This window comes from Crinia signifera, chromosome 2 (assembly GCF_055691185.1).
Source record: "Crinia signifera chromosome 2, ASM5569118v1, whole genome shotgun sequence".
Taxonomy (NCBI): Eukaryota; Metazoa; Chordata; class Amphibia; order Anura; family Myobatrachidae; genus Crinia; species Crinia signifera.
The window spans coordinates 183,280,389-183,296,330 of record NC_139218.1 but is presented as its reverse complement, the minus strand read 5'-3'; the positions used below and the strand labels follow the sequence as shown (position 1 = coordinate 183,296,330).

At 41.7% G+C, this 15,942-nt stretch overlaps 1 long non-coding RNA gene across 1 annotated transcript; it reads right to left on the bottom strand.

The window, feature by feature from the left end:
• Nucleotides 1-69: 69 nt before the first annotated feature.
• Nucleotides 70-14,420, bottom strand: LOC146058926 (uncharacterized). Its single transcript, XR_014470045.1, has 3 exons — nucleotides 14,340-14,420; nucleotides 1,859-1,918; nucleotides 70-162 (listed from the first exon to the last, which is right to left on the bottom strand). It is a non-coding gene; the product is annotated as an uncharacterized LOC146058926 (long non-coding RNA).
• Between the last annotated feature and the right edge of the window lie 1,522 nt (nucleotides 14,421-15,942).

Sequence of the window (15,942 nt, the reverse complement as noted above, 5' to 3'; positions counted from 1 at the left end):
TTTGTATGATAAATGTATGCATATGTTAATGAAATAATGTAGCAGTATTTTTATTATTCCACACTGTACCTGTATTTGTGTATAAAGTTGAGTTACAGACACAAGCGTTGACGGTGCTGTTGCAAAACTCATCAGAAGCACAGAAATCACAGCTAGCAGACCCTGAAAACATGGCATACATTACAAGGAGAGCAAAAATATATGAATTATATAATACTGTATAATAAATATGTTGATTTGAAATCTGGGATTCTGACTGCAACTGGAACTGCAGCAGTAGGATCTGTATTAAAATAACAATTCAATATTAGTAAATTGCAAAAACATTGTTAAAAAAATCTTATCAAAAGCAACATTTAAATGATTTTGACAGGTAGCTGACAATAACAAACATAACCCCAATTTATATATGCAGTTAAACAAAATTGCTTATATGAACTTTTTTATTGATCAACTTTATTATACTTTTAAATGATTGTAGTGTATTATTCTATTTTTATACTATGTCCTCTTGTTTGATGTAAACAAGGTCCTGGTGGTCAGGATCCCAACTCTGGAATCCTGACAATCACATTGTGGATGTATGCTGAAGTTAAGCATTAGGATACTTTCAGGGCAGGGATGGGGAACTTTTGGCCCTCCAGTTGTTGAACTACATATTCCAGCATGACCTGCTACAGTTTTACTATTTGTCCATGCTAAATCTGTTGCAGGGCATGCTAAGATAAGTAGTTCAACAACAGCTGGGGGGCCAAAGGTTTCTCATCCCGGTTTTAGGGTTTAGGTATATAAGCGAAAAACAAACAGGTTATATTTTTCAGTGCTATTATTACTCATTATGGGGCATATTTACCAACAATTGCATATAAAATGCAGTTGTAGCCAGTGGCATAAAAATAGCTCTGCAGACCCCACAGTGGCTTGCAGGCGCTTGGTAAATTTGGGCTCCGGGGGTCTGCCGGGGCTATTGCCAGGGATAGGGATGGATACAATAGGCCAGTGGCATCAGTGTGAACATCGGGCATCCGGGTCAGAGTGTGGTGAGAGAGACGGCGGCCGCTGCTGGCTACGGGGTCTGTATTAAAATAACAATTCAATACTAGTAAATTGCATAAACATTGTTAAAAATTCTGATCAAAAGAAAATGGGGGTTTTACAGCATTTTTGAATGTATCAATCACTGACCGCCGGTTTTTCGTCATAGAGGGTAATGCCAGATTTTTCTGTTGTTACCATATACAATTACTTAGCATATCCCCCTCTAAACGTTTCTTGTAGTGTTATTAAGAAAAAAATAGAGCAATTTTCATAATATCGATCAAAGTGCAATTGTGTATGGTGACAGATATCAGTTATTGCTGACAGAATAAATTAGTTTGCTTTTAGTATTTCCTTAGTTTTTTTTTTTTGTCAGTTGCCAACTACAGTATTGTTGGTCTTGTTGGTGTTACTTGAGAAGTGGTGGAACTAATTTCCCTCTGCCACCTAATAACCTCCCTTCCCTCCCCCCATAAGGCAAATGGCCACCGGTAGAGTTTTTGCAAGGTGGAGATTAACTTGTTCCAGTTTACCATTACAGGTGGTGAAACTCAGTTCCACCTCATCCCCCCCCCCCCCCCCCACACACACACACTTTAAACCATGGTCCCTAGCAAATAGGATATGGGAGACTCAACCTATAGGTGAACTGAGTAGGTATATAAATTGAGAGTCATATGAAATATACATCCTGCATAGCTTTACTGTAATAAGTTACATGATTTGATTTACAGTGTTTTTATAACATTTAAGTGAATCTAGATTTACATTGCTGTCTAATAGTAGTATGTCTGTGCGCAGTATAGGGGGCTCCACTTACCTAGGATGACTGCACACAATACAATTGCTAGTACTAAGAAGGTCTTCATTTTCATATCACCTAGGGGGAAAGTGAAAACAAATATTGAAAACACATTAGCCACTCAGATGCAGAAAAGCTCTATGCATTGTATAATTGCATTGCATTCCATATTTGCCTACCATCCAGGAAGCTGCAAGAGGCTCCGTATGTTTGGGGTAATCCCCATCAACCCAGGAAGAGTACTATAGTTAGCTCTCCAAAATACTTACTACTTCCTTGTAAAGTGGCTAGAATTGTATGTTACTCTCTGGCAGTGGCGACCCTAACCAATTTGCTGCCCTAGGCAAGCTTTAGGCCGATGCACCCTAACATTGTCACTAGTACTGCACCTCTGACCAAGCACCCCTCTCCCACACAGCAACCAGCAGCATAGTTCAAAGTAGAAGCCAGCCACACCTATCCTGATTGTGGTTGCCTATGCCAGCAAGAGCATTGGTGCCCACCGCCCCCCATATTTGCAATATTGATAGTGCATGCCAAACTCACTTAGGCCAAAAAGGGGCGTGTACTTGCTAGGAAGGTGTGTGCCACACAACAGTACTTCCAATTAAATTTACAGTACACCACACACTATTTCATTATTATTCATATCATATCAAACGATAATGTACCCTATTGACATTTTCTTAAGCATTACTGTCCCTTTTTCATAGTACATAGTAGTTGACATTACACCCCATCGCATCAATCCTTATTCACATTGCAACAAAATTCTAGTGTATAAATACACAGATTGAGGAGATCCCTTCACCGGCGCACACCAGAAGAATAGAGGAAAGTTACGTCCCTAATGAGTGGACTGCGTTCCTCTTCTCCGCCTCCGTGTCGGGGATAGGGTCACGGGTCCCGAATTACCCCTTAGCTTAAACTCGGGCACCTTTTTCTCTTTCCTGTATGACAAATCTGCCTCCTCGGTATTAACTGTGGATTTTGCAGACCAGGATAAAAGGTAAAAAAGTATCCAATAGTGAAGTAAGTTCTTTTAATGACATATAGTATAAAACAAGCAAAACGAAAATAACACACCAAAAAAAAAATAATAATGGGCCAAAGTCCTGGTGGGGTGCAAGGTGGATAATTACCCTTTTGGTAGAGAACTGAGTTTAGGCAGCTCTCATAGATCGCATAGGTATCCAAGGATTCAAGGCAGGTACCGGTACACCTTCGTCGAGATCCAGGAATATAGGCAACAAGGTCCACACTGCTCACCAAACAGGAGACTTTTGGGGCCCCTCCAACGCGTTTCCACCTCTACTGAGGTCTTTATCAAGGAGTGTGTTAATGTTTAATGGAGTCCGCTATTTATTCTATGCCTGGCCAATCTCTGTTGTCCCTGACCAGGCACATGGTCCAATCGCGCGCCAGGGCTCTGACGCTACATCCAGTCTGTTTCCGGCAGAGTGCGGCTCCCGCACTTCCGGTTTTTTATGCCCCACTTCCGGTATTCGCGTCTCTGGTTGTTCTGGCGAGACGGAGCTCCCGCAGGTTTGTTTGAAGTTGCCATGGAAACGGCGCTTGTTCAGGGTTGTGGGGGGAAGCAATTTTCATCCGTTTCTGGCGTGATCTTTCAGTTCTTTAGGATGTGATTCCGTCCACCATTTTGTTTGTGGGCAAGATAGTGCCCATAGTACGGATTTTGATTGCAAGCCGGTAATGTTTCAGCATAAACCAAAGGAGAAATAAATAACACGTATTAGAGGATGGCATCTTAATGGGGAATATCAAAAAAAGTTGCAAATGACTCTGAAATCAGAATATTTGAAATATTTAGAAGAGAAAATTCTTAAAAATAGTAGTGAAAATTCTTAAAAATAGTATTTCATCTAAAAAGTCAATTTCATATATAGCAAACAATCCTGTATAAAAAATGAATTTCATATAAAAGAAGACTTCATATCAAATTTCATAAAATTCCTTAAAAATTACATAAAAAAGTTAATATGTGAAAAAAAGGGTAGGAGAAAGAAAAAGGATGTGTGAAGGACATACTAAAGGAACCACTTAAGTTCGAAATCTAGATTAAGACCACCAGGTTTTAAAGTGCTGAATTTGTGGATCAATTTCATTTCCTCTCTAGCCAGAGAGGAGATGCAAAAAGGTTTCCTTTCATTCCCCTTTATCATCTTCAGGGCCATAAATTGTTCGATACATGATGTTGATGAATTGTGCACTAATTTAAAGTGTTGTGAGAGGGAGTGACTTTCCAAGCCTTTCGTGATATTGTTAAGGTGCTCTCCCAATCTGATCTTAAGTGGTCTAGTGGTCCGTCCTATGTAAAACAGGTGACAGGAGCATTCTATTGCGTAAATTACGTTTTTTGAGTTACAGGTTAGAAAGTCCTCTATTTTCATTTCTTCATTGTTAATGGTCACCATACTGATCTTCTTCTGCCCTTTACTTTTGATGTTTCTACATCCTTTGCAAAGGCCACATCTGTGGAATCCTTTGGTTAGGATATGGTTGGTTTTTGGTCTTGGGAGGGCACTTTTCACGATTTTTGTTGCTATTGTTTGTGCCCGTCTATAAATGAATTTCGGTGCTTCTGGTAAATGTGTACCTAGTACCGGGTCCTTTTTGAGAATTGCCCAGTTTTTCCTGAAGATTTTCTCTATCTTCTTATGCTGGATGTTGTAACCTGTGATAAATGACCATTCATATCCTGTATTCTGGCTATTGTCTCTATTCTTCTCCTTTCTTAAAAGGTCACCACGGTCAATTCTTTTTGTGTCCTGTATTAGGTTTTTCATCTCTTGTGGATCATATCCACTTCTTGAGAACTTATCTGCCATATTAGTGGCCTGTTCTTCAAAGGTGCTTTCATCTGTGCAATTGCGTCTTAGTCTTTTCATTTGGCCACCTGGTATGGCTCTCAGCCAATGGTCATGATGGCAGCTGTCTCTCAGAATATATGACTGACTGTCGGTGGGTTTTTGAAAGGTTTTGGTTTTGAGGCCATTATCCACAAATATCGTGATATCCAGAAAGTCGACTGTTGTTTTATTAATACAAAAAGTAAGTTCAATGTTATATTCATTTGAGTTTAAATAGTTGCAGAAGTTCTCTAAATCCTCCTCGCTTCCTCTCCAGAGAAAAAGGATGTCATCTATGTACCGGGACCATGACACCAGACTCGCTCCGAATGGGTTGTGGTTCCAGATGACCTCCTTCTCCCACAAACCCATAAAGATGTTAGCGTAGCTCGGAGCGAATCTGGTGCCCATGGCAGTTCCCACTTTCTGTACATAGTGACTCCCCTCGAAAAGGAAGAAGATGTTATGGAGGATAAAGTCCACTCCTTCTACTAAAAATTCCTGAAGGCCAACTTCCAGTCCTGATGTCTCTAGGTACTTCTTTACGGCATCTATTCCCAATCTGTGTTCTATGATAGTATACAGAGACTTTACGTCTGCTGTAACTAAAAAGTAATTGTCCTCCCACGGAATAGTGGGTAACAGGTTCAGAAGTTCTTTGGTATCCTTTAAATGTGATTTATTGGACACTACTAGGGGCTGTAGGTGATAATCTATAAACTCTGAAAGGTTAGCAGAGGGGGAATTTATCCCAGAAATTATAGGCCTTCCTGGTGGATGAGTTGTGCTTTTGTGCACTTTTGGTAATAAATATATTACTGGCACACTAGGTTCTTCGTTGTAAAGATATTTTGCTGTTTTATCATCCAGGATTTTCTTGTCTTTGTACTTTTTTACCAGGCCTTCCAATTTCTTCTGGGTCGTCTCAGTAGGATTTGCTCTAAGTTTTTTGTATGTTTTGCCATCTTCCAATTGCTTCAAAGTCTCCTTCACATACCACGCTTTATCCATGATGACGATCCCCCCCCCCTTTGTCCGCAGGTTTAATTACGATGTTTTCGTTGGATTGCAGATCTTTCAGGGCTTTTCTCTCTCTTAGGGTCATATTGAATTTAACACCCTTCTCAGGAATCTTTTTTATTTCCTCCTGAACCATACTACAGAAAGTTTCGATATGATTTCCTCTAATGTGTGTGGGAAAAAAGATAGATTTAGGTTTAAACCTTCTTTCTTCTATCGGTTCTGCAGAATCTTGTATCGGATCCTCTTTCATTAGAAAGAATTTCTTAAGGCATAATTTTCGTGTAAATTTATGCACGTCCACAAAGGTTTGGAATTTATTTACGTTGGCAGTAGGGGCATATTTCAACCCTTTTAAACTCATCCACCTCATTACAGAAGAGAGAAGAAGAAACTTAGGGATCCTTAATGCAGAAATCGACAAATACCGGGAATTAATTGAACCTTTTAAGGATCAAACTGACTACAGAAAGTATGAGGAGAGGATAGAGAAAAACCTAAGGAAAACAGAAAAAGTTTTAATTGACAGAAAAATCAAAAAATTTACAAGAGACAACAAGACAGAAAAGTTACAAACAGGGGAAGGGGAACAAATAAGTGAGGATGAAGAAGAAATGGATGATACACTACCATTAGAAGACGATGAACAAATAAAAAGACACCACTTGAATGACTGGAGGCTTAAAGAACCACACAGAGAAAGAAGACAGAGACGAGGTTCAGAAGTCCGAATATACGAAAGACCCTCCAGACATTACAGAGAACCCTACCGAGGGAGAAATGATCGAGGACCTAACAAAAGATTTTGGAGAAATGATAGAAGCCCTAAACCCCAATACAGAAGATTCCAACAGACGGAATATAAAAACATAAGCAATTACCATAATAGAAACCAAAGATATGAGAGGGACTTCACACCGAGACCCCAAAGAAACAGGGGTGAGGGAAGACAAAGGGAGAATGCTACCCCCCTTGAAATAAACAACAGATATACCCCTTTGCTGAGAAACATGGACAGAATTTTTTTAGGACAGAGAGAGCACGACAGAAGAAGAAGACCGTAGACGAAAGGAAAAAACAAACACACAGAGGAACTAGGGGAGGGAAGAAAAGAAAGGGTAAAACCAGGAAGAATAAGAGAAAAAATCAAAGAAAACAAACTGGAAGAAACGCAGACAGCACCGGTGACACTGGCCCTAAACTAGAAAGAGTTAAAATCTTTAACATAAGTACCCATACCCTAACTCCAGTAGAAATGTCGGTGCTACAAAAAGGGGTGAAATATGCCCCTACTGCCAACGTAAATAAATTCCAAACCTTTGTGGACGTGCATAAATTTACACGAAAATTATGCCTTAAGAAATTCTTTCTAATGAAAGAGGATCCGATACAAGATTCTGCAGAACCGATAGAAGAAAGAAGGTTTAAACCTAAATCTATCTTTTTTCCCACACACATTAGAGGAAATCATATCGAAACTTTCTGTAGTATGGTTCAGGAGGAAATAAAAAAGATTCCTGAGAAGGGTGTTAAATTCAATATGACCCTAAGAGAGAGAAAAGCCCTGAAAGATCTGCAATCCAACGAAAACATCGTAATTAAACCTGCGGACAAAGGGGGGGGGGGGATCGTCATCATGGATAAAGCGTGGTATGTGAAGGAGACTTTGAAGCAATTGGAAGATGGCAAAACATACAAAAAACTTAGAGCAAATCCTACTGAGACGACCCAGAAGAAATTGGAAGGCCTGGTAAAAAAGTACAAAGACAAGAAAATCCTGGATGATAAAACAGCAAAATATCTTTACAACGAAGAACCTAGTGTGCCAGTAATATATTTATTACCAAAAGTGCACAAAAGCACAACTCATCCACCAGGAAGGCCTATAATTTCTGGGATAAATTCCCCCTCTGCTAACCTTTCAGAGTTTATAGATTATCACCTACAGCCCCTAGTAGTGTCCAATAAATCACATTTAAAGGATACCAAAGAACTTCTGAACCTGTTACCCACTATTCCGTGGGAGGACAATTACTTTTTAGTTACAGCAGACGTAAAGTCTCTGTATACTATCATAGAACACAGATTGGGAATAGATGCCGTAAAGAAGTACCTAGAGACATCAGGACTGGAAGTTGGCCTTCAGGAATTTTTAGTAGAAGGAGTGGACTTTATCCTCCATAACAACTTCTTCCTTTTCGAGGGGAGTCACTATGTACAGAAAGTGGGAACTGCCATGGGCACCAGATTCGCTCCGAGCTACGCTAACATCTTTATGGGTTTGTGGGAGAAGGAGGTCATCTGGAACCACAACCCATTCGGAGCGAGTCTGGTGTCATGGTCCCGGTACATAGATGACATCCTTTTTCTCTGGAGAGGAAGCGAGGAGGATTTAGAGAACTTCTGCAACTATTTAAACTCAAATGAATATAACATTGAACTTACTTTTTGTATTAATAAAACAACAGTCGACTTTCTGGATATCACGATATTTGTGGATAATGGCCTCAAAACCAAAACCTTTCAAAAACCCACCGACAGTCAGTCATATATTCTGAGAGACAGCTGCCATCATGACCATTGGCTGAGAGCCATACCAGGTGGCCAAATGAAAAGACTAAGACGCAATTGCACAGATGAAAGCACCTTTGAAGAACAGGCCACTAATATGGCAGATAAGTTCTCAAGAAGTGGATATGATCCACAAGAGATGAAAAACCTAATACAGGACACAAAAAGAATTGACCTTGGTGACCTTTTAAGAAAGGAGAAGAATAGAGACAATAGCCAGAATACAGGATATGAATGGTCATTTATCACAGGTTACAACATCCAGCATAAGAAGATAGAGAAAATCTTCAGGAAAAACTGGGCAATTCTCAAAAAGGACCCGGTACTAGGTACACATTTACCAGAAGCACCGAAATTCATTTATAGACGGGCACAAACAATAGCAACAAAAATCGTGAAAAGTGCCCTCCCAAGACCAAAAACCAACCATATCCTAACCAAAGGATTCCACAGATGTGGCCTTTGCAAAGGATGTAGAAACATCAAAAGTAAAGGGCAGAAGAAGATCAGTATGGTGACCATTAACAATGAAGAAATGAAAATAGAGGACTTTCTAACCTGTAACTCAAAAAACGTAATTTACGCAATAGAATGCTCCTGTCACCTGTTTTACATAGGACGGACCACTAGACCACTTAAGATCAGATTGGGAGAGCACCTTAACAATATCACGAAAGGCTTGGAAAGTCACTCCCTCTCACAACACTTTAAATTAGTGCACAATTCATCAACATCATGTATCGAACAATTTATGGCCCTGAAGATGATAAAGGGGAATGAAAGGAAACCTTTTTGCATCTCCTCTCTGGCTAGAGAGGAAATGAAATTGATCCACAAATTCAGCACTTTAAAACCTGGTGGTCTTAATCTAGATTTCGAACTTAAGTGGTTCCTTTAGTATGTCCTTCACACATCCTTTTTCTTTCTCCTACCCTTTTTTTCACATATTAACTTTTTTATGTAATTTTTAAGGAATTTTATGAAATTTGATATGAAGTCTTCTTTTATATGAAATTCATTTTTTATACAGGATTGTTTGCTATATATGAAATTGACTTTTTAGATGAAATACTATTTTTAAGAATTTTCACTACTATTTTTAAGAATTTTCTCTTCTAAATATTTCAAATATTCTGATTTCAGAGTCATTTGCAACTTTTTTTGATATTCCCCATTAAGATGCCATCCTCTAATACGTGTTATTTATTTCTCCTTTGGTTTATGCTGAAACATTACCGGCTTGCAATCAAAATCCGTACTATGGGCACTATCTTGCCCACAAACAAAATGGTGGACGGAATCACATCCTAAAGAACTGAAAGATCACGCCAGAAACGGATGAAAATTGCTTCCCCCCACAACCCTGAACAAGCGCCGTTTCCATGGCAACTTCAAACAAACCTGCGGGAGCTCCGTCTCGCCAGAACAACCAGAGACGCGAATACCGGAAGTGGGGCATAAAAAACCGGAAGTGCGGGAGCCGCACTCTGCCGGAAACAGACTGGATGTAGCGTCAGAGCCCTGGCGCGCGATTGGACCATGTGCCTGGTCAGGGACAACAGAGATTGGCCAGGCATAGAATAAATAGCGGACTCCATTAAACATTAACACACTCCTTGATAAAGACCTCAGTAGAGGTGGAAACGCGTTGGAGGGGCCCCAAAAGTCTCCTGTTTGGTGAGCAGTGTGGACCTTGTTGCCTGTATTCCTGGATCTCGACGAAGGTGTACCGGTACCTGCCTTGAATCCTTGGATACCTATGCGATCTATGAGAGCTGCCTAAACTCAGTTCTCTACCAAAAGGGTAATTATCCACCTTGCACCCCACCAGGACTTTGGCCCATTATTATTTTTTTTTGGTGTGTTATTTTCGTTTTGCTTGTTTTATACTATATGTCATTAAAAGAACTTACTTCACTATTGGATACTTTTTTACCTTTTATCCTGGTCTGCAAAATCCACGGTTAATACCGAGGAGGCAGATTTGTCATACAGGAAAGAGAAAAAGGTGCCCGAGTTTAAGCTAAGGGGTAATTCGGGACCCGTGACCCTATCCCCGACACGGAGGCGGAGAAGAGGAAAGCAGTCCACTCATTAGGGACGTAACTTTCCTCTATTCTTCTGGTGTGCGCCGGTGAAGGGATCTCCTCAATCTGTGTATTTATACACTAGAATTTTGTTGCATATTGTTTGTGAGGTGTGGGGACACCTATGAGCTGATCCCATCCGTGGCTGCCTAAGACATCTGCGCAGATAAGTTGGAGGTTTCCATATAATTTACTTCTATATCCTTATTCACATTACACTGCACCATACTTCTCCTTATTTACATTGCACAACACTCTATTACTTATTTTTCACATTACAGTGCACTGTACTGCACCTTAATCACATTGCAATGCATTGTATTGCTCCTCACATTACACCACACCTTATCACTCCTTATTCACATAACACAGCGCTGTACTGCATCTTCACTTTATACCACAACGTATCAGTAATTATTCACACTTTATGACCAATCTGCTCCTTATTCACATGGCACTGCACCGTATTGCTTCTTATTTACATTGCACCACATCGTACTGTACCTTATTCACATTATGCTACACCATACTGCACTTAAGTGCACTTTTGCCTTTATGCATGCTACAGTATCTCACAGGAATAGGACCTCTTATGCAAATAATGGCATACAGTAATACAACTTACACAAATGGCCAACATTAGTAATGCTAGCTTTTTTTTTCTTTTATAAATTTCCTTTTATTTGTTGGCAGTCAATTGATTTAGTACTCACACATGGGCATACACTTGAAAACACACACTGCTTTCCCCTCTACTTTCTATCATGCAAAAATACAATTCTCCTAATGACAGGCAATAGGGTGGCTGCTGTCACATTTACAGTATTGCCGATACCTGGACCACAGTCCATTTGTGCCACACACACACACATGTGTTGCCTTTACCTATGGCTGTTGCCGGGATGGAGGTACAGAGTGCTTCTCTCGGACAAGTATCCCTCGGTTCTGCTGGGCCATCGGTGGATGTATATGCAGATGGAGCCAGCCTCTTCCTTGCAGGGGCTGGAGGTTCCATTGCCAGCCCCCGTCAGCTACTCATCGGAAGGGGGCGCATGCACGAGACGTTTGCTTACACCATTACGACGGAGCTCCCCGTCGCCGTCCACCACCTCCCCCCGCCACCATCACCGGTCCCCACCACCACCCCAAACCCCCCTAACCCTGCCCATCTCCCTGAAGTGGAGACGGGCAGGGTCACGCTGCCCAGCCTCCGAGTGACTGGGACACGCGTATGTGGGAGACAAACGTCTGATGGAGTCCCTCTTCGGCAGCACTCACAAGCGGGGAGGTTCTCGTGAGCACTGAGAATGAAAGAGAGGGGCTCCATCTATATCTGCACGCATAGTGGCAGAACAGTGGTTGGCCCAGATGCAAAAATATGATATGGGCCTCCCTCCTCCACCTTATCCTAAGTTCACAATAAACCACATAATAGTAGGTGGCAGCACTCTGCCATTTTTGCAGCAGGTGCATTACACTTGCAATGCCTTTGCGCACACACCCACCTCCACCCCTTGCTCACCCTTCTCCATGGTTTGTTATATAGAACCAGAAGGTGGCCACCTTCCCATTGCTGACCTAATGCTTGTGTTGACCTTCCAATCCTTCCCACCTTAGCCATGTCCACCTAATGCATGTTGACCTAAATAGGGTCAACCTAATCACTGTATACCCTTCACACATGTTTATTATAAAATAGGGTGATTAGTTTGTTGTAACTGTTACAAAAGTGTCAAACTATTTGTTTTTATAGATTAAAAGGATTTCAATCATCTACCAGAATATAGGCTTTGATTAGGTTTAAAGTTAGCATGTTATTTCCATAAATGTGTAGATTTCCAAGCATAGCAACCTATGCCGGCCGCCTATGCCCCCCTCGGACCCGCAATCCCTCCGCATGGCTGAGAATGGATGATTTGCATAATTATCCATTCGGAGCCTTGGGTGCGAGGAAGAAATCATTTGATGAATGGCGACCATTAAATGATTTCTCCAGTGCACACAGATCAGAGACACCTCTATGGTGTATATACATACACACAGCCGACAAACATACAGAATACATACAGACAGCTGACAAGCACACACACAAATTGTATACATAGACAAATGACACACACACTCACACATACACACACCCAAACTTAGTATACACATTTGACACACACACGGTATGCAGACACACAGCCTACACACACACATATCTCTTATATATTTGGCTACATCTGTCACTCAAAGTGTGTCTGAAGCTGTAACGCTGGGTGGAGCCTCTGACTCACATGTTACACAGCAAAGACACAGCTACTCACCAGACACACCAGGTGAGCGCCCCACACCTCCATACCTCCCAACATGAATGCTCTGTTTGTGGACTTCCATCTTAATTTATGAGTGTCATCACCTGTTTTAAACAGGGTAATTGATAAGAAAGGTGTTTAAGCACAGGTGATGGTAATCCATAAATTAAGAAGAAAGTCCAGAAACAGAACAATGTGTCCCTCCCCCTCCGCCCCATTCACGGCAACCTCACGATTAAATGGCACATGCAAAACACTGACATGGCTATGGTCGACAATGAAAAAGGTTGACATGAGTTTTTGAAGATTTATTTTTCACTTTTTCAATGTTTTCATATTCATTCTCATGTGTCGACATGGACACCAATGAAGTGCCACACTTATGTCAACATTTACATGTGTTGACCTTTCTGTGTTGATTTTTTCTTGTAGCAATTTTTTTACAGTGACAACTATGTGCACGTAAACCTACACATCATCAACCAATTCTTTGTATAATATATAACACCTGTTCTGTTTTACTGTAGGTGTTTTAAGTCAGATCTTTTACTGCTACTATTACTGTTTATGTAAATGCATTCTGAATGACAGCAACATCCTACCATCCTTCTACAAGAATATATAACCAACTAGGTGATTTATCGCGCCCCGTGCCCCCCCCTCCCGCAATTCATGGACCCCCCGCGCACCCCCCCCCACACACACACCCCCCTCCCGCAATTCACAACCCTCCCTCCCGCAATTCACGCCCCCTCCCACGCTTTGCGGACCCCCGCCCTCACCCACGATCCGCGGACACCTGCGCCCCCTCCCTCCCTTGATTCACGGCACCCCCCACACCCCTCCCACAATTCACGGCACCCCTAAGCCCCTCTTTAGTCCCCCGTATACTCACACACCCCTATCACTACCCAGCTTCCTGCTCTCCTGAACCGTAACTTCCACCACTGGGGAGTCGCTGACGCTGTTTTGCCCACATGCCCCTATCATGCCTCATAGCCCAGCCTCCTGCTCTCATGTACCCTAACTCCCACCCAGTAGGAGGAGACACTGACTCAGGGCCACCATCCTGTACTCCTGTACTGCCACACTGGACCCTCACCCACTGGCAGAAGCTGCACAGTATCTCCCACCCTCCTCTTTAGTCCCCCTTATGTCCACACACCCCAGCCTCCTGTTTTCCTGTGTCGTGACCTCCGCCAGTGGGGAGCCGCTGACTCAAAATCACCCTACTATATTATTGCACACACACCTAAACAACATGCACACACAGCCCCCACACCCACAAATGTCACTGTACCATCCACACTATAAAACTCAAGTTGCAATACAGGCCATCTTTCATACAATTCTAACCATCTTTCTCATATACAAATGTTCACAAATTAAGGGGGCGCAGCCCCTTACGACGGTGTGAAGAGCGCCCGTAGGGCGCGATGAATCACCTAGTATAGTATATATATGCACACAGATTACACACAAACCTGTTTAACATAAAAATAAAAGCAACCATAATTTACAGCACATAAGTTCAAATAAAATGTAACATAAGCTTCACCAAACCCCCCCTCCACAGCACTCTCTCGGCTTCCAGAGCCACCAGATAAAATAAAGTCATAGCCAGCATGATTTACACAGTATTATAAGTCCAAACCTCCTCTCCCCCAGCACCTTCAGTGTCTCTCCCTCCCGAGGCTTTCACTGCCTCATCCAGCCAGTAATGCCTGAGAGGAGCTGTGACTGTGAGCTAGCAACAGCGGCCTCAGCTCTTAATAGAAGGCAGGAACTAGCCGAGCTGTGACTGCGGCTGGCCCCTGCTCTGCTCCCTCTGAAAAAAGTTTCCCCCCCCCCCCAGGTACTCAGAACCCCCCTGCATGTGCGAGTGTAAAGGTATACATTTATACTTTGTATTGTTTGTTAATACTATACTGTAGTTACAGTGGCTATTTTGAAGCAAATACATATATAACTTACAAAGTGCTGCAGAACAGTGCCTGCTTTTCATGTCCAGAATCCTTTTCCAGCTTTAAGATACTGCATATTGTGTTCACCCAAATCTTCAAATCAACCAGTTCAGTTGTTAGTCTGATATTTTCAGTGTCTGTGGCTCCGTGTGAAGGCATGCATATTTTGTCACAAAAAAAGCAGGTGGGACAGATAAGGGAATTATGTCAGTACTCTTAGTTTGCAGGTAAAAAAAATGTGACCATCCCTTTTAGCCTAAAGCCACCAGCTGTTTTTTTTCTTGTTACATTTTTGAAGAATTTTTCACCACTGGTACAGTATAATCATTTTATTGTGTTTTACATTCTTAGCTAAAATATCACTTGTTTAAAAATGATCCATACTTTTACACATTAAGGGCCTTATTCTGGTCTGTGCGTACTTTCCCGCATTCTTACGGATGGCGTTTTTTAGCCGTCTGCACATGCGTGGGGAACGCTATGCGCATGTGCCACGCATGGTCTCCGTACTTGTACTCACTAATTCCGTACAGAAATGTGCACCGCAATCACTCGGGAAATATGGGCGTATTATGGGCGTCATTCGGAACTACACAGGGGCGTACTTTCAAAGTGGGCTAAACTGGGCGGAAACATGGGCGTGCACGAGGGAGTGCACTTATTTTGGTAGGCGTGCATTCGGACAGCACACCGAATGTACGCGAACAAAAAGGCAAGAAATATGCGGTGTCCATAAGCAAGTATTGCCACTCGTTCATGCGCTAGGCAATCGGAACGCCTAATCACTACAACCAATGTCAGCTGAACACAATACAATCCACTCCTTTACTCATTACTCATTAATTACACGCTTGTCACTGCTTCAATTGGAACCATTGCAGCTTAAATGGACCATTACTAAACACACACATATATGCTGCTCACACACTTTTACACTGCAAATAATGGACACAACTTACTATTAATAATAGAAATCCACATGTCACTTCTACATGTATCAATTAAACCACACATTTGGGGGCCAAAAAAAAACATTTATTACCAGAACTTATTAAATAAAATGGAAACCGTAACAAATTAAAAGGTACCATGCCAGGAATAAAAAAAAAATTATATAATAAATACATGAATTTTTTACATACATAGCCACAGCAGAATCATTAGGAACACATCAGGTGGCTTCACAACAAAAGTATAGCACCAACACTTCAAGTACAGCAGACAGTAATGGTAGCCGAAAGAGGGCAACAGGGGAACCAAACATGACATTCGAAACGAGGGCAAATGTGGGTA